Source organism: Ranitomeya variabilis, chromosome 1, assembly GCF_051348905.1.
Source record: "Ranitomeya variabilis isolate aRanVar5 chromosome 1, aRanVar5.hap1, whole genome shotgun sequence".
In the NCBI taxonomy this organism is placed as follows: domain Eukaryota; kingdom Metazoa; phylum Chordata; class Amphibia; order Anura; family Dendrobatidae; genus Ranitomeya; species Ranitomeya variabilis.
The window spans coordinates 184,930,687-184,950,214 of record NC_135232.1 but is presented as its reverse complement, the minus strand read 5'-3'; the positions used below and the strand labels follow the sequence as shown (position 1 = coordinate 184,950,214).

Genomic DNA, 19,528 nt, shown 5'->3' with positions numbered 1-19,528 from the left:
CACAGTACTGCAACAACCAGGACTCTGGGGTGCTGCATGCTTATATAGGTATAATCTACAATCATTTGCATATTAAAGTGGCCATCAATAAATAAATACTTTCTCATAATATTTACAAAACATATACAAAACATCCATAATATAATCTTCACATAATAAAGTGCTATGTGCCAAAGTGCTACTTAAGACATAAGTCTTCACATGTATTCCTCTGATTTATAACTTATTCATGTGATCATTATCAAGAACGTGTACCACGTGTAATTTATATTAATTATAGTTTATATCCCTTACCCTGCTGCGTACAATCAAAGCCACATGGAGGACACTATAACTGCCATTGTCGGCGTTCTATTACTTCTACTGCGCATGTCTGTGAGTCATTTTACTATGTCAAAATATGTCAGCCAATCCAGGCTAAGGTAGGCAGTCCTTTTCTCAGCGCACGCGCACTGCCATTACAGTGCCTAAAAGTAGTATTCAACCCCCTGCAGATTTAGCAGGTTTAATAAGATGCAAATAAGTTAGAGCCTTCAAACTTCAAACAAGAGCAGGATTTATTAACAGATGCATAAATCTTACAAACCAAAAAGTTATGTTGCTCAGTTAAATTTTTATAAATTTTAAACATAAAAGTGTGGGTCAATTATTATTCAACCCCTAGGTTTAATATTTTGTGGAATAACCTTTGTTTGCAATTACAGCTAATAATCGTCTTTTATAAGACCTGATCAGGCCGGCACAGGTCTCTGGAGTTACCTTGGCCCACTCCTCCATGCAGATCTTCTCCAAGTTATCTAGGTTCTTTGGGTGTCTCATGTGGACTTTAATCTTGAGCTCCTTCCACAAGTTTTCAATTGGGTTAAGGTCAGGAGACTGACTAGGCCACTGCAACACCTTGATTTTTTGCCTCCTGAACCAGGCCTTGGTTCTCTTGGCTGTGTGCTTTGGGTCGTTGTCTTGTTGGAAGGTGAAATGACGACCCATCTTAAGATCCTTGATGGAGGAGTGGAGGTTCTTGGCCAAAATCTCCAGGTAGGCCGTCCTATCCATCTTCCCATGGATGCGGACCAGATGGCCAGGCCCCTTGGCTGAGAAACAGCCCCACAGCATGATGCTGCCACCACCATGCTTGACTGTAGGGATGGTATTCTTGGGGTCGTATGCAGTGCCATCCAGTCTCCAAACGTCACGTGTGTGGTTGGCACCAAAGATCTTGATCTTGGTCTCATCAGACCAGAGAACCTTGAACCAGTCAGTCTCAGAGTCCTCCAAGTGATCATGAGCAAACTGTAGACGAGCCTTGACATGACGCTTTGAAAGTAAAGGTACCTTACGGGCTCGTCTGGAACGGAGACCATTGCGGTGGAGTACGTTACTTATGGTATTGACTGAAACCAATGTCCCCACTGCCATGAGATCTTCCCGGAGCTCCTTCCTTGTTGTCCTTGGGTTAGCCTTGACTCTTCGGACAAGCCTGGCCTCGGCACGGGAGGAAACTTTCAAAGACCTTCCAGGCCGTGGAAGGCTAACAGTAGTTCCATAAGCCTTCCACTTCCGGATGATGCTCCCAACAGTGGAGACAGGTAGGCCCAACTCCTTGGAAAGGGTTTTGTACCCCTTGCCAGCCTTGTGACCCTCCACGATCTTGTCTCTGATGGCCTTGGAATGCTCCTTTGTCTTTCCCATGTTGACCATGTTTGAGTGCTGTTCACAAGTTTGGGGAGGGTCTTAAATAGTCAGAAAAGGCTGGAAAAAGAGATAATTAATCCAAACATGTGAAGCTCATTGTTCTTTGTGCCTGAACTACTTCTTAATACTTTAGGGGAACCAAACAGAATTCTGGGGGGTTGAGGGGTTGAATAATAAATGACCCTCTGATAAAACTTTTCACAATTTTAAAAAAAAAATAAACAAAGAAATAACATTCTTTTTTGCTGCAGTGCATTTCACACTTCCAGGCTGATCTACAGTCCAAATGTCACAATGCCAAATTAATTCCAAATGTGTAAACCTGCTAAATCTGCAGGGGGTTGAATACTACTTGTACGCACTGTATATCCATGTCGGAACGCCATCTTAGATGTGGCAAACAGCCAACTGATACACTAATATACACAGCGATAGGCATTGCGGCGTCACTCTGCATATGGCTAATACATCCATGCATTTTGTCCACATAAATACTGCTTCTTAATACATGTCTTTCTTGTTTCTAGACACTTAATAGCTTCAACGCATTGATCTCCACTCTGACTAAACGGACGACACCTTCTTCAGGCTTTCTCCATTAGTCAATGTATCCCCAAGCTGACGCATAGCCTTTCCAGGCCACATCGTCACCATAGGGGATTCCATATAAGTGAATATATTTATAGCTATGTGTCTAGGTATATAACAAGCTCTCATAGATAGTTGCTTTCTAAATGCAATTAGTTTATTTAGGAAATATTATTGACTGACAGTAATGACATATTTAATTGACTCAGAAAAAATTATCATAAGAAATTTTTTAACAAAAAAATAAAAAAATAAGCAAAAAGAAATTATATCTATTATGTCCTCCATGTGGTTATTCATCCACCAGCAGGTCAGGGATAACTTGTGAATTGTTAGACGTGAAGATATCACTAAAAAACAAAATTAAAAATAAATTAAAATTAGAGCACTATACATAATCATAAAATTCATTTATCACCAATGCATAGTACCCCAAATATTGTTTAACAGGAGTCTATATACAACTGAATCCTAGGTCTATTCTTGTGAGACTATTGCATACCTGGTTACATTTTGAATTCTACATTTAGTCCCTTTGGTTTTAAAGTATTAAGCTCATATATCCATCTTAATTCTAGTTTTTTCAAGAGGCTTACTCTATCTCCCCCTTTTCTTTGTACGGGGATCCTATCTATCACCCTAAATTTTAGATCTCTCTCCATATGCTTTGATTCTGCAAAATGTTTCGAGACTGGGAGGTCTAGTCGTTTTTTTCGGATTGAATGTCGATGATTGTTTATACGCACTTTCAACTCGCACGTGGTTTCTCCTACATACCATAATTTACAGGGACATTCTAGTATATAAATGACATGGTCAGAGTTACATGTTAGAAATTGTTTGATTGCATATACCTTATTTGTGTCTGGATGTTTGAAGGTGGGACCCTTTAACATATATGTACAATTTACGCATGACAAGCAGGGGAAACAACCTGTCTGACTCATTCCTGTAATCGTTGTCTGACATGGATTTTTTAAGGGGCCAATATCCGCTTTAACCACATAGTCTCTGATATTTTTGCCCCTATGGTACGAAAACAGAGGAGGCTCACTCAGTTCTTTTATTCCTGGTAAACAATTACCTAACATTCCCCAATGCTTTCTAATAATACCCGCAATTTTTGCACTTTCCTCAGTGTCTGTTGTCACACACGGTATTCTCATTAAGTTTTTTCTCTAGAATTAAGATGGATATATGAGCTTAATACTTTAAAACCAAAGGGACTAAATGTAGAATTCAAAATGTAACCAGGTATGCAATAGTCTCACAAGAATAGACCTAGGATTCAGTTGTATATAGACTCCTGTTAAACAATATTTGGGGTACTATGCATTGGTGATAAATGAATTTTATGATTATGTATAGTGCTCTAATTTTAATTTATTTTTAATTTTGTTTTTTAGTGATATCTTCACGTCTAACAAGTTATCCCTGACCTGCTGGTGGATGAATAACCACATGGAGGACATAATAGATATAATTTCTTTTTGCTTATTTTTTTATTTTTTTGTTAAAAAATTTCTTATGATAATTTTTTCTGAGTCAATTAAATATGTCATTACTGTCAGTCAATAATATTTCCTAAATAAACTAATTGCATTTAGAAAGCAACTATCTATGAGAGCTTGTTATATACCTAGACACATAGCTATAAATATATTCACTTATATGGAATCCCCTATGGTGACGATGTGGCCTGGAAAGGCTATGCGTCAGCTTGGGGATACATTGACTAATGGAGAAAGCCTGAAGAAGGTGTCGTCCGTTTAGTCAGAGTGGAGATCTATGCGTTGAAGCTATTAAGTGTCTAGAAACAAGAAAGACATGTATTAAGAAGCAGTATTTATGTGGACAAAATGCATGGATGTATTAGCCATATGCAGAGTGACGCCGCAATGCCTATCGCTGTGTATATTAGTGTATCAGTTGGCTGTTTGCCACATCTAAGATGGCGTTCCGACATGGATATAATGGCAGTGCGCGTGCGCTGAGAAAAGGACTGCCTACCTTAGCCTGGATTGGCTGACATATTATGACATAGTAAAGTGACTCACAGACATGCGCAGTAGAAGTAATAGAACGCCGACAATGGCAGTTATAGCGTCCTCCATGTGGCTTTGATTGTACGCAGCAGGGTAAGGGATATAAACTATAATTAATATAAATTACACGTGGTACACGTTCTTGATAATGATCACATGAATAAGTTATAAATCAGAGGAATAAATGTGAAGACTTATGTCTTAAGTAGCACTTTGGCACATAGCACTTTATTATGTGAAGATTATACTGTCTATGGATGTTTTGTATATGTTTTGTAAATATTATGAGAAAGTATTTATTTATTGATGGCCACTTTAATATGCAAATGATTGTAGATTATACCTATATAAGCACATTTGTAAGCAATACCCACTGCTTGAGAAAGGCTCAGTGTGAGCCGAAACGTCGCACAGAGATGTGGGTTGAATAAACTGCACATTTTTTCACCCTGAAAAGGACTTGGAGTGCTGCCTTCTTTTTCTATTTTTGTATACATGTTGGGTAGATGAATGGACTATTCTATCCAGGAGGCTAGGCACCCACCGGTGAGCGTTGTGCTGTTCCATTTTTCACTATATATATATATATATATATATATATATATATATATATATAGCTCTGGCAAAAATTTCAGTTTGTTTGATTTTTCTCTTTATAGGTGTATTTTTGAGCAAAATGTGAACTGTTCTTTTATTCTATAAGCTACTGACAACATGTCTCCGAATTTCAAAGCAATAAATTTTGTATTTATTTTCTGAAAATGAGAAATGGTCAAAATAACAAAAAAATGCATTGCTTGCAGACCTCAAATAGTGCAAAAAAACAAGTTCATAATCATTTAGAAACAACAGTACTAATGTTTTAAATCAGGAAGAGTTCAGAAGTCAATATTTTGTGGAATAACCATGATTTTTAATCACAGCTTTCATGCGTCTTGGCATGCTTTCCACCAGTCTTTCACACTGCTTTTGACCTTATGCCACTCCTGGTACAAAAATTTAAGCAGTTCTTCTTTGTTTGATGGCTTGTGACTATCCATCTTCCTCTTGATTATATTCCAGAGTTTTTCAATAGGGTTCAGGTCTGGAGATTGGGTTGCCCATGACAGGGATTTGATGTGATGGTCCATTATCCACACCTTGATTGACCTAGCTGTGTGGCATAGCGCATTGTCCTGCTGGAAAAACCAGCCAGAGTTGGGGAACATTGCCTGAGCAGAAGGAATCAACTGTTTTTCCAGGATAACCTTGTATGCGGCTTCATTCATACGTCCTTCGCAAAGATTAACCTGCCCAATTCCAGCCTTGCTGAAGCATCCCCAGATCATCACCGATCCTCCACCAAACATCACAGTCCAGGTCTCCATCTAACCATTAGATGACCAGGTGTTGGGCAAAGCTGAAAATTAGAATCAACAGAGATTACTTTACTCCAGTCCTCTATGGTCCAATCCTTATGTCTTTTTATAGTCTTTTGCAAACTTCAGCCTGGCTCTCCTTTGCTTCTCATTGATGAAAGGCTTTTTTCTAGCTTTACATGACTTGCCTGTTACAAACTGTTCTTGCCCTGCACTTCACCCCAGCTGCCATTTGCCATTCCTTTTGTAGGTCACTTGATGTCATCCTGTGGTTGCTGAGTGACATTCGAATAAGATAACAGTCATCCCGGTCAGTGGAGAATCACTTTTGCCCTCTGCCAGTCTGTAGCTTTGTTGTCCCCAATGTCTGCTGCTTGACCTTGCTGTAATGGACTGCCATCTTAGACATTTTTAGGATGGAGGCAACATGACGCTCACTTTGTCCCTCTGCTAGTAAAGCCAAAATTGAGACCTTCCTTTCCTCACTCAAGACTTTTTCTTTTCAACTCCTTTGGTATGGTTAAAAGTTATTTTTTCATTCCTATTACTTTTGGGATATTACTAGCACTTGTTTTGCCATCCAGCTTGTCCTATTGCAAGAGGATTGTGAACACCACAGCAGGGTTTTTTATACTTTCCTTCGTTAAATAAGATTTGGTTCAGGTGATCACCTAATCAGAAGCACATTAAGTAGAATGAGGTGTACTCTGGTTGGAACTCAACTGACACTGGAATGGAATGGCTGTCAGACATGTAGAGAAGCTGATTTTTTTAAAACTGTGCAGTGGTCTCTTAATTTTTGCCAGAGCTGTTATATATATATTAATCCCTGATTGGAGATAGTCTAAAATTAGATTTGGAGTTTGTCATTATTTTAACTATAGGAGCAGTTGGGAAAGATATTCCATGATCTGCACAATATTTCCAAGATATCTGTCTTTTTTGTCACTCGTCTGATGAATGAATCTTACTAAATTAATGTATTTTGGCACCCATTCTAATACAATAATAATAATAGTTTCATACATCTATTACAATCTATCAAAATGTAGAAAAAGTGAAAGAAATACAGGAGCCCATGAACCTGTTTACATGGTTGTTGGCCACGAATAATTAGGCATAACCTGCAGAAACATGTCGTCCAGTTAATGAGCTACTGTGTTTTTTTAAAAAACATTCTTTTAAACCATGATTGAATTAACATTAAGTCTTACAGGATTTCAGAAGGGTTTAGAAGTCTGTGGATCCAGGCAGATGTCCGTGAAATATGTGAATCTTCAACCCACTAGCCATGAGCTGATTTTTGATGCACGTTCATACTGTGTTACAATCTAGGTACATGCTGTCAGTAGTAAGCATTGTATAAAAAAAACTGTTCACTGCTTCTATAATTTCTTCTAATAGCTAAAAAATATCAGTGGATTGCTTGTGTAAATAAATTCCTCCTCTATAGGCATCAAACACTTGAGTGCTGGGTTCTTTAAAGTAAAAAAAAAATATGGAGCTGTCCTCTATGTTTCAAGAATGTGCTACCGGTAATTGTCCCAGGGTGGTGATAAAACAAAAATAACACATACTCACCTACCAAATCAACTGTGCTCCTCCATATTGTGTACTGACTCCATGTTTGTCTTTTGTTTCCTCTTGCTCTCAGGTGACCGCTGTGGACAATCTATAGTTACTAATTGACTGCAGCGGTTTCCTGATGGCCATTGCCCCTTTTCCTGAATCCAAGGAATCCCTAGGGTTTACAGAATGCGTCCGGCTGGCAGGTGAGAATATTTTATTTTACTATCACCCTGGTCCCATTAGTACATTAATGAAATATAGTGAATAACCTCTTTTTCTGGAAGGAAAACAAGGAATGCACAAAAAATTGTCTGAAGGTGGAAAATTACTTAAAATGGCAAACAACTGTTATTAATCTCATGATTTTTTTATTAACCCACTGCCACTGGTCTATTGCTCTCTAGACGTGCCCATTTTGTTCTCTGCAGTGGTTGCATGATCCCTGCAGCCAATCACTGGCCTCCAAGGTGATGCTGAGGTGGATGACAAGAAGCCACTGAGGTTAGTGAATATCTGCATTGGTCATATGGAAAAACGGCTTGTGATTGCTGCGGACAAAAAAATGTAGACCAAACAAAAGCATCAGAAAATTGGAAATGGAATAACGGGGATTCATTGGGTACGTAAAAGCTACATTTTATTTAATAACAATTACTGCCCCTCTAAATATAAAAATTGCTGCCATTTTTCTGCACCTCAGTTCCTATTTTTTCATGAGTCACTTGGCCTTGTTTCCTTGCAGACGGTATGGCTTATTAGCCACAACTGGCTGACCACTGTGTCTATGGTCCTCAACATTCAGTATGTGTTGAAGACCAACAGTCAGCTATGAAAAATTTGCCTGAGAGACCTTGCTGATGCAGTATAACTACCTTGTGTCTTGTTGATGTGCACATTCTTGGTGTATGACCTGTGACATGAAACGTACTTCAACAACCTAACCTTTGTATAAGAGTTCGGCTGATGCTCACCCAGTTTTAGCCCTCAAAAACAACTGTCTCTATTTCAGTTAATTAATGTGTTTCAACGAACATATGAAAGTGATGGTCATTATTACCTGTTTAGTATAATTGGTTATGGATATACCTGAATATCATCTTACAAACTCCCTATCTGAAAGTGTACCTAGAAGAACTGATGTCATTTTGAAGGCAAAGAGAGACCACACTAAATATTGATCAGATTTACATTTTTCTTTTGTTCACTCATTTTGCATTTTGTTAGCTGAAAACAATAAACTATTAAAACTTCTATTTTTTAAGCATTCATTATTTGCAAAAAATGCTCCATGACTTCCTAAACCTTCTGCATAGGACTGTATCTATTTATAAAAATAAAAAAAAAGTTTAGACGTTAAACATTTTTTTTCAGAAATTGAAAACCACTAGTGACCTTGTTGTTCCCTTAGTGCAACAGAAAGACAAAGGCAGCCATCAAGTGCACAAATCCTGCAAAGAATTACCTTATTTCAGCTTCCTGGGCCCCTACGGGTATGGCATAGGTATGGGTTTAGGATATAAACTACAGTTAAACCTTAATTTTTTTTTGTCTGGGATTTTTGCTTTTAACAACTCCTTGACTCATTGTATCATAATTTTTTTAGATATGAAATAAATGTTAGAAATTATCCTGACATAGCCGACACATACTTAATTACTCTTAAATGCAATTCAAGAGGTCACATATTTTGTGTGAAGATTCACCAGAAATAAGGACCTGAACTGACCATAAACAAGTTATCCATGATGGCAGTAGCCTCCCAATTATGTTTTTTCACTTTTAGGAAGATGTGACAGTTTACAGAAAATAACATTGAAAGCCTTTATTCCCAAATATGTATATACAGTCAGAAGGGTGGACTGTTCTTCAGAGAAGATGGGCAGGTCGATCTTCCTCCTGGCTTCATTAGCATCCCGCAACACCGGTACGTCATCACAAACATCATCCAGAGCATGTGTAGTGGAACAAGGCGTGCTAGCTCTACTTCATGTGCTCCAGATGCAATGGTGGGTGGCCTGTGATAACATACTTAGACTGTAAACAGACTTGGGAATAAGACCTTCAAACTTCTTTTTTATGATGCCACACCTGGCAGAAAATGAGAAAAAACATCTTTGGGCATGGGTTACTTTCCTTAATAACAGGTTCCTGCTCATACACTAAGGCCACAGAATACTGAAAATAATAGCAAGAACAAAACTTATACTGAAATGTATTATTAATATATTTATCAGCTCCATAAGAAAGATATCATATCAGACTCTTTTTGGAACTCACAGGTTAAAAATGTCCATTATTGATTTTGTCTGGTGGGCAATAAGTTCCACCAATGATCACTTACTGCTTGACCTACTCAGCAATATGTCCGCTAGTGAATACACAATGGGTTCCAGTGTTTATAAAAAAAAAGTGCTCTACTAAACTTTGTTTATGAAGGCAAAAGTACAAAATAATGTGTTATTTTGAGCCTATTATGGCTATATTCTACATCAGTGTTTTCTGACAGTTAAGAGCTTTTCCTATCTGGCCAAACATGTACATTGAATCTTACTTATCTTTGAGATTGACAGAGTCCATGTGTACAAAGTGGGTCAATCCTTCATCCTGGTGGTCTTCATTTGACAGATGTAAATGACTGGGGATTAACTTTCTGTTATCTGGCTGCAGTCTGGGGTTAAAACATGTCTCTAATGTTACACTTTTTACTTGCAAAAAAAGAAAAATGCAGGGGGGGGGGAAATGTGGTTGGGACAGTTCAGCCATCTAGCTTCTTTGTGGAGCCAGATGAAGTTGACTGGTGAGACCAGCCTTCTTTGATGTTACACTCATTTAAGAAAGACCTGCTGGGAAGACAATTTTATTCTTCCAAATTAAAGTGAAATATTTCTCTGTCCAGCTGTTAAGTCTGACATGCCTGCCATTTTTCAAGGGATTGGAAAGTCGCCATCTCCCATACTGTGATGTACACCTATCTGAGCAGCTTTTCTCTTAGAAAAACAGTGTGCAATAAATACTGGAGTTATAGTTCTGACTACACATTATTAAGCTGCAATTAAGAACAGCAGCACCAGTCAATTACACAACTAGTAGTACTAGATCTGTCCTGCTTACTTCAGATAAATTAAATCGTGGCTCGCATTATTTTAACTAGTTGTGTCCTGGATATTTATGGCACTAGAGAAGTGCAAAGAGCAATATATCATGCCAGTGACGCAAAGGATATTTAGTTGCAGCAAAAGCTTGGCCAGGCTTGTATGGCCACTCTACTTTATAATGTATGCAAAATCAGGAAGCAGTCAGGTAAGTATGCTCATCTGTTTCTGCATCTCCTAGTGTGATGGCGAGTACACATGGAAGAAATGAGCCAGGGGCCAGAGGAGAACACTCAGCTGCAAATTGTGGCCCAGGGTCTCCAGTGATTCACCACGGTTATACAAAATGTTATAGTACTGATGATATGATAACACAGTTTCTATTAGCTCAGAGGCCGTCCTAATATATTTTAGACATGTTATAAAATACGCTCTTTTGAAAGAAGAAATACAGTTAGGACCAGAAATACTTGGAAGTGACCGAGTCTCTGTGATTTGGGCTTTTCGTGCCACTATTTTTTAATTTAAAATGAAACAACTAATATGCAATTGAAGTGTAGACTTTCAGGTTTAATTAAAGGGATTGAACAAAAATTTCCTTAGAAACATTTAAGAATTGCAACCATTGTCAAAAGTAATTGGACAAATTAACTTTACCATAAATAAAATGTTTATTTTTAATACTTTGTAGAGAATCCTTTGCAGGCAATGACTGCCTGAAGCTTGGAAGCCATGGACATCACCAAACGTTGGGTTTTCTGCTTTGTGATGCTTATGTTTTGTCTTAAGCATGTGAAATACATGCTTGACTTGGTTGAGATCTGGTGATTGACTCGGCCATTGCCGAATAATCGATTTCTTTGTGTTAAAAACGCCTAGGTTGCTTTCGCATTATGTTTTGGGTCATTATCCATCTGGACTGTGTAGCACCATCCAATCATGTTACTGCATGATGGTCTGTTTCACTTCCATTGAGGGCTTCATTGGCCGCATGCTGTAGGTTCACAGCAACAGCTTCCAAATGTAAGTGCCACACCTGGAATCAGTTACAAACATTTTACCTGCATAATGAGGGAAAAGCTCATGCAGCCCATTAAAAAGCTAGAAAAAATAATTGTCCAATCATCTTTGGTTTCTTGAAGAAGAGGAAGCTACATATTAAATAGCTGTAATTCCTAAATCCTTACTTCAGTTAGGAAGAAAATACCCTCAAATTAAAGCTGAGAGTCTGCAATTCAAGCTCAAATTGATTATATAACTACATCTTTAATATATTTTGGTAAACAGAGAAAATGCCAAAACTTGTGTTGCTGTCCAAATATTTCTGTAAGATACAATGAGTCATACGTTGATTCAGACTCCGAGTCCATGGTGCTGATTTTTCATTGCTTATCATAGCATATGACTTAACATTGTGATATCAAATATTTAATCATTATGGAATTAAAAAACTATCATCTGGCCATATTGTATGGCCCCCAAGATTTGCCTATATTTGGAAGTAAACTGCTATGGGATCACTTGGTGAGGTAGGTTTTCTAAACCATGCATCTGGGTGAGCAGCATGTACTGGAAGAGTTGATGCAGTGGAGCTGGATATGCCTAGATAGCACGTGAACTGCAAGGACCAGAAGAGCTGAATATGAGTCTTGGTGTAATAATTATAGGGGATAACTCAGGAGACTCTTTGCGTGGAACAAGACAACTACAAGACACAGTTTTATAAGTGGTAAAGTCTATATTATCACACGGTGATTCAAACAGGTGCAGAGAGAAACTCAAGTCCACAACACTTGGTGCAAATATCAAATGCAGCTCAGCAGTCTATAGGAAACTTCAGAGGAAAATGCAATCACGCAGAAAGTCTATGAAGCACAATTATTCTTGAGGATACTTGACACAAATAAGTCCTTGCTTAGTCCAAAACACAGATAGATATGCTTATAAGGCAGTTCAAATAATATCTTAGCTCAACCAGGGAGGTCTGGATAATAGTCTCAGGTTCTTGCAGAGCAGAAACAGATTACATGTCCAGCAAATTCAGATGGAAGCAAACACGAGCAGCAGATGAAGGAGGATTACTGGAATTGGTGTATGCAGCAGGAACTCAGAACTCAGAGCAGAGTAGCAGGATAACCCCACAGGTTCACAGGAGCAGGTATATAGCCAGGGAGTCACCAGAGGTCAGGAGCTGGATGCAAGGCAGAATACTCTAGCACAGACTGAAGGCTGGGGTGGAGTTTTAAGCAGGAAGACACAGTGCACATGAGACCAAAGACGCCATCTTGGAAAAGGGCAGTAATGCACAAAAAGGTAATAAAAAATGTTCAGAGTCCTGACACTTGGGAAGAGTATCAGTGAAGGTAGAAATGCTGGATGGTATAATGACCATCAGAGTAGGGGATAAGGATAGGCACTGAAAAATAGCAGAACTAATACAGACTGCACCAGAAAGGTCACTTGGAGTAGCAGAGCGGAGTATGTGAACAGCACCCAATAACAGCAGAGCTGGGTTGCCAGTTAGGCATTTTGGAGCAGCAGAGCCAAATGTAGAGACACCGGTGACACTACCATGGAAGAGCAGAGCTGAGTCAGCAGTGAGGCACCTTGCAGAATCTGAGCCAAGTGTCCCTGTGAATCCAGGAACAGCATAGATAAGTTGACTGTCAGGTGCATTGGGTAGCAGAGACAAGTGTGCGGTAGCACCATGGAAGAGTAGAATGTTTCAGGTGGCACACTTAGATGTAGGTGCAGCATAGTCGGGATATAATAGAGCTTAGTTACATCAGTGGCTAGCTATAGCTACATACATGAAAGCAGTGTGCATTCCAAACTCAATACTGAGGTGGGAGCAGCATACCTGAGCAACCTTAAGAGGCCAAGTAAGATGATGGTAAGGATGCGCACTGGCTGCAGCAGGAGTTAAACAGATTGGCGCTTAAGCCAGGACAGGTGACCAACATATATATAATCTTGCCAAGCACACAGCCGTGCTAATCCACAGCTAAATTTAATCATTGAGAGAGTGCTCAGGCCAGGTAGGCTGGTCATACACAATTCCTCCCTACTCCACTACAGTATGAACAGCAATAGCTTGACATAATAAGAAAGCATCAAACCTCTTAAAATCCAAAATGTCTGAGTCTTCTTCTTCTTACCTAAAGCTATCAGGGAAGAGATAGGAGGCCTCAATATACATTATATGGTTGGGTGATCCTGCCAAAATCATAACGTTATACAGACTTTTCATAGTATCTAATGTATATTGTAAAGCAAGCATAAGGGAGTGCGAGAATCCTGACAGTAACTCACATAATATGGTGATGGATCAACCAAAACAAATTCTATTTGTTTTAATTCAGAAAAGTCAAACAATATTAATGTTACAAAACCAAAGAAATTCTGATTGTAAGAAAAATGTTCTTGTGATTTTCGCGGTTCTTGAAGATGAGAAAAATATGAAATAACTGTAGTATTTTGCTAGCAGTATATGAATCTTATGACAGGAATTTTATTGCTTGGAAAGTTTCACTTCATAAATATAAGCTGATAGAGATTTCCATGATTAGTTTGAACTAACTGTTTACTCAAGTCGTCGTGAGAAACTCAGCTTTAAACCGGGCTGGTCGTGTTGGAAAATCCTCGTACAGACAATAGATTGCATTTAGGATTGAAGCAGGAAATTCTAGACTCCCGTATAACGATCGTATATTATGTGATAGGGTTATTCAGCGTATACTGTGATGAGAATCAAATATTAGGATTTGGATTTCAGGACCATGACTTCCATGGGTATTGATGGCGCTTACCAAGCTCATTGTTCTGCCTCATCATCCGTCATTAGACAAAGATTTTTTCAAACTTCAAAACCAGATTTTATTTCTTCAGTGCATCTAAAGCTAATTGATATGGCAATTTGAAAATAATCTTGGTTTACAATATCCAGTTAATTTATGTCTACAGTTCCTATTAGGCTTTTTTGCCTCCATGGTAACCAACTACAAGTAAAGATTGTGTAATCTAATCCTATAGTCGTATTCTTCATCATCTATTTCATATGCCTTCCAAACATATATTAAAGGGGTTGTCCAATACTCGAGCAACACTTTCTCAATTACTATGTTGCCCTACGTAAAATACAAACAATCCGTACTCACCTCAGATGTCGTCCTAATGATGTCGGTGCTGGATCTACTAGACATTGTTTGATGTCACTATGTCACATGATCCCTGCAGCCAATCGGTGATTGCTAATGGCATGCTTCACTCTCATCTCCTTTGGTTGAAACTGACATCTGTGAGAAGTGAGAGCTGCTTCTGCTTTCTGACGTAGTCCTGATGTCAGTTACGTCCAGAGGAAATGGGAGTGAAGCCGCCCATCAGTGGCCGTTGGAATGGCACCGGAAGCGAGTACAGGCTGTTTTTATTTGATATGAGGGAATATTATTAATAGGTCATTCACGAACGATCGATGACAAAGAGCCGGCTTCCTGCTGGGAATGATAGCAGTCGGCATCCCAGTGAGAGCCACTAATGTCTCTAAATAGCTCTCAAAGGGGGTAAACTTCCGATTTCCAGAGGGCGAAACAATGCCCAATCAAAGCAAACCCTGTCAGTTTCAACACTGTTAATTTAATCATAAATATGTATTCACCGATGGTGAACACATATCTAATATTGATCCATGTAGCATCCAAAAGAACCAGCTCTTTTTGGTAATAGGAACCAATAAGTCTAAAAAGATCCGGACTACCCATAATTAAGGAACATAGTAATTGAGAAGGACTAGTCCACAACCCTTTCTTAAAGGGAGTCTGTCATGTTGAGAAACAATATTTACCTGCAGATGTAGGGTTAATCTTGAGGTAAATGGTATTAAAATAATGCCTGCCTGTCTCACCTGAAGCACACCTATAGGGAGAAAATTAACTTATATCCTCTCTGCCTCAGTCATAAGGGCATGCACGGAGTGATCAAAGTCACCAATCCGTGAGCAGCGGCAGTAACCACTCCCCGGCTCATTTATTTGCCGCCTGCTCTGCAGCACGAGTGCAGTGTATGTGTGCAGAGCAGGCTGTCAATCAAAATTCTAGGAAGTGATTACAGCACACTTACGTTATAGTAAGTGGTGACTGTCACCGCTCTCTACATGATTCTATGACTGAAAGCGATGGCTACAGGGATGATATAAGTGTACTTTTCTACCTATAGCCACTGTTTCAGTAGGGCAGACAGGTAGGATTTTAACAATCTTTGGCTGCAAATTAATTCTATATTTGCAGGTAAATAGAGTTTCCCAACATGACAGGTTCCTTTTAGATGAAACAGTGCTACGAGTAAAATGAAAATTGGATAAACTCACCTCCCTGACAGATGTCATTTCAGTGATGTCAGCACTGTGATTGGCGGTGTTCATGTGACATTGTTATGTAACATGAGCGCTGCAGCCCATTGGATTGGCTATAGTGATGAGTGTGCTCGAATAAGGGGCTATCCGACCATGCTCGTGTGTTAATAGAGTATCTTTGGCAAGCTCAAATACTATGATCAAGTCACCATGGCTGCATGTCTCACGGCTATTCGACAGACACAACACATGCATGGATTGTCTAACAACCGGGCAATACCTGCATGTGTTACGACTATTGAACAGCGCAAGACATGCAGCCATGGCGGCTCGAACATAGAGTATCTTGGATGTGCTCCAATACTATTACCACACGAGCATGCTCGGATAACATCTTATCCTAGCTCACTCGCTCATCACTAATTGGCTACAGTGTCAAATATTGCCCAAGTAGTGAACTTACATCAGTTATAGCAGGAGACAGATGTTTACAGTGTCAGACTACACAGGGTTTGTACGTTATTCATAAAGACGCAAACAGGAATAACCACTGGGATTCGTAATCCTTCGAAAAAGGCAAATAATGTGTCACTCACTACTAAAGGAGACACCAATATAAGAGGCGTTACTAATGTGTTGGATTTCCTCACAGGTATCGGCAGGTCTGGAGCTTGGCTGGTAAGTATTGTGTACCTGTGCTATTAGAATAGGAAGTGTGGCAGCCATGGAAGAGCCCCCTGGTCAGTAATGCAATATCAGTAACACCTCCCAGTGCTGAAATGAGAGACACAAGGTAAACCAAAAACAAGGAAATAACGCAGTATTGTCTATGAACAGGAAAAATGCTCATGATTCCAAAATTATCACATATTAAACGCTATAAAGATCGCGCTGTACTATTCTTGCCATCATTTTTCTGCTTTGTAGTCACTAAAGCGCTCATTGAATTTGTGGCACCAATTTAAAGGCATTCCTCCACTCAGTCACAGTTTATGCCTAGCACAGCCTTGGAATAATACAAGATTTGGGAGTCATTGCATGGATTGTAGAGAACCAGAAGACAATGTACTAAAGTCCATGTGAATATTTTCAGAACATAACAGTTATAAACATGGGATCGTTTAACAGACGAAGCACATTGTGAGCGTATGACAAGTGATGGCAGAGTAACTGCTTCCTGCGCTCAATCTGATGGAGCTATAGTCAGACGACAAGGAATGGCTGAGAACGACTTCTCTTATAGACATCACCAAAAGTTGCAGAAAATGTTTGTTTTATTGAAGTAATATTCTCCTGTGGTTTTACTTCTTTCCAGAATTGATTGCAGTTTTATATCTGGGATGGAATGCCTCTCTTTAAATTATTATGTTTTTGTAAGTTTCCTGAATTCTTTCTCTCACCCGTATAAGAAAGCCCCATTCTCAGACACTACATACTTTGGCAAAGTGACCTCTTGCCTACAGAGTCTCAGATGACATACAATTTCAATATTTAAAACTATTAGTCAAAACATTCCTTGTGATCAGAGACTGAAATCAGCTCTGGTAGTTAAAAATGAACTGCTATGTTTGCTTCTGAAAGTACTAAATTAAAGTTGTAATAGCGCTGGTCAGTGGTGGGAAGTGAAATAATTTGATATAAAATGATGGGAATAACTTTTCAATGTCGTGAAAGTAAGCACAATGGTTAAAGGCTGCGGAACTTGGGCAATAATTCTATTACAAGGGGTTGCATTCTGCACAGTAACCAGAACAAGGTTCTTACAGAATTGTCAAAGAAGGATAACCCTCACCTGTGAGACAGATACATCAGCAGGACTCTCCCCAGTCTTAAATTTTGCTGCAATATATCGGCTTAGGTAACATAAATCAGGTAACTTTTCACCTCCAAAACACTAATTTACCTGCTGATATAGTGGTAAACTTAAAACAAAATATATAACCATGAACACGTACACTGTGGGGCCAGGCTGTCAGTCAAAGAAAAGGAGTAATAACAGTGTTTTCACTGTGTAGTGACTAGTGATGAGCGAGTGTACTCGCTGCTCGGGTGACCTCTGAGTATTTGTTAGTGTTCCGAGATTTAGTTTTCCTTGCCACAGCTGAATGATTTATGGCTACTAGCCAGGCTAAGTACATGTGGGAGTTGTCTGGTTGCTAAGGAATCCCCACATGTAATCAAGCTGGCTATTAGCTGTAAATCATTCAGCTTCCGCGATGACAACTAAATCTCCGAGCAATCATAAATACTCGGAGACCACCCGAGCAACGAGTACACTCGCTCATCACTAGTAGTGACTGTTAGGACTCCCTCACATGAGTATAACACAGCCGAGTACTATCTGATGTTTTATGGGACATGATAAAAATATCTCGGCATACCACAAGTAGCTCCACAAATTGGATCCCATTAACCCATAGAAGTCTATGGGTGCAAGTGACACATTGGATGTCATCCAAGTGCAGTCTGATTTAAGCAGACATAGACAATGGAGAAGATGGAGAAATTAGGTTCTCCATCTTCTCCACACCTGTGATATGATTCTCTCATGTGAGAGAATCAGATCACAGGAAAATGACACTCTGATCGAACTTAGATCAGAGTTTGAGCCGAGTGTCATTACCATAAGAGGTCTCTAAGAGAGAATCATCGCTCGTGTAAGCAACCCCTTACACCTCCCTGCAACTATGACTGGAAGTGAGCATCTACAGGGAGAATATAACATAATTTCTCTCTGCAGCTGTGTAAGCAGGTGACTGGATGCAAAGCACAGATGACCACAAGCGGAATCAGACAACAAAACTATGTATGGCTTCCAATATGATGGGAATCTGTGGAACTGGGCAAGCTGTTTAACAATAGAAAACAGCCTAAACACAAGTGGATTGCACAATGCAAAACATACAATAAGTCTTACAGTTCAATCAGAATAATCAGAGAAGTCTCTTAAAGGATTATACTAGTGTCTCTTCGTCAGGGGTAGTACACCTGTTCCTGGGAGGGCTGCTGTGCTAGCTCCTCTTGACACAATGGCCCTAGTGGGGGTCACCGGGTATTCCCACTAGTCCACAAGTCCTTCTAACAAAGTCTATCAAGGAACGCTGAGCCTCCTTTGCCCCAGCCGATTCCCACCCCAGCTGTTGTCTTTGAAAGGCCAACCCCTGTACTGTACGTTAGTGTAGGAAGTGGCAGCCCATCTCACTCATGTGTCCCTCCTATCACCGCAGGTGTCCCTCCCCAGTTGAAGTCTCCTCTTGGATCTTTGGTGCTTGACCAACGGCGAGTGTTTCCTGGGCCTATGGGAAAGAGTGCTGGCTTCCGACTCCTGACTGCCATCATCTGGCATCTGTACTTTGACCAGTGCACATCAGGGATTCAGACCTTGGCCGGCGCAGTCTATGTTCTGGGTCTTGACTGGTTTAGATCTGGTTCTCGGTGTAGTCAGGTCTGCAGATATCACTGGTCATCATCCGGGCTCTGTCTTTCCGCTGAGGCCTGTTACTCTGGCTTCAGCATAGTCTCTGACCCACGTCTGCACCGCTTCTTTTCTTGGCACCAAATCCTTCCATGGTTTGGCACACAGGACCTTTATATCCAGGAACTTTGTCATCCAAGGCATCTGACCGGGTTCTACACTTGAACTCATTCCCCCTTCAACTGGTTCCACATGGTCCCATCTAGCCGGTAGGTGGCAGGATTTCTGCACTAATGACACATCACTCAGGGGCTCTTCAGGGGTACCACCTCCTTCTCCTACAGCTGCACTTCCAGTAACACAGCAAAACATGGTTAAATCACCATTTACCTACATATTACCACTATATTTACAGGCAAATA

General features: G+C 39.8%; 1 protein-coding gene and 1 long non-coding RNA gene across 2 annotated transcripts in view; one reads left to right on the top strand and one right to left on the bottom strand.

The window, feature by feature from the left end:
- The window catches only part of PRDM6 (PR/SET domain 6), a 164,039-nt gene that overhangs the window by 62,545 nt on the left and 81,966 nt on the right, over positions 1–19,528 (bottom strand). The gene's annotated exons all lie outside the window — the stretch shown is intronic.
- Positions 7,658–17,473, top strand: LOC143793835 (uncharacterized). The gene is made up of 4 exons (XR_013220287.1): positions 7,658–7,753; positions 8,661–8,753; positions 16,344–16,369; positions 17,458–17,473. It is a non-coding gene; the product is annotated as an uncharacterized LOC143793835 (long non-coding RNA).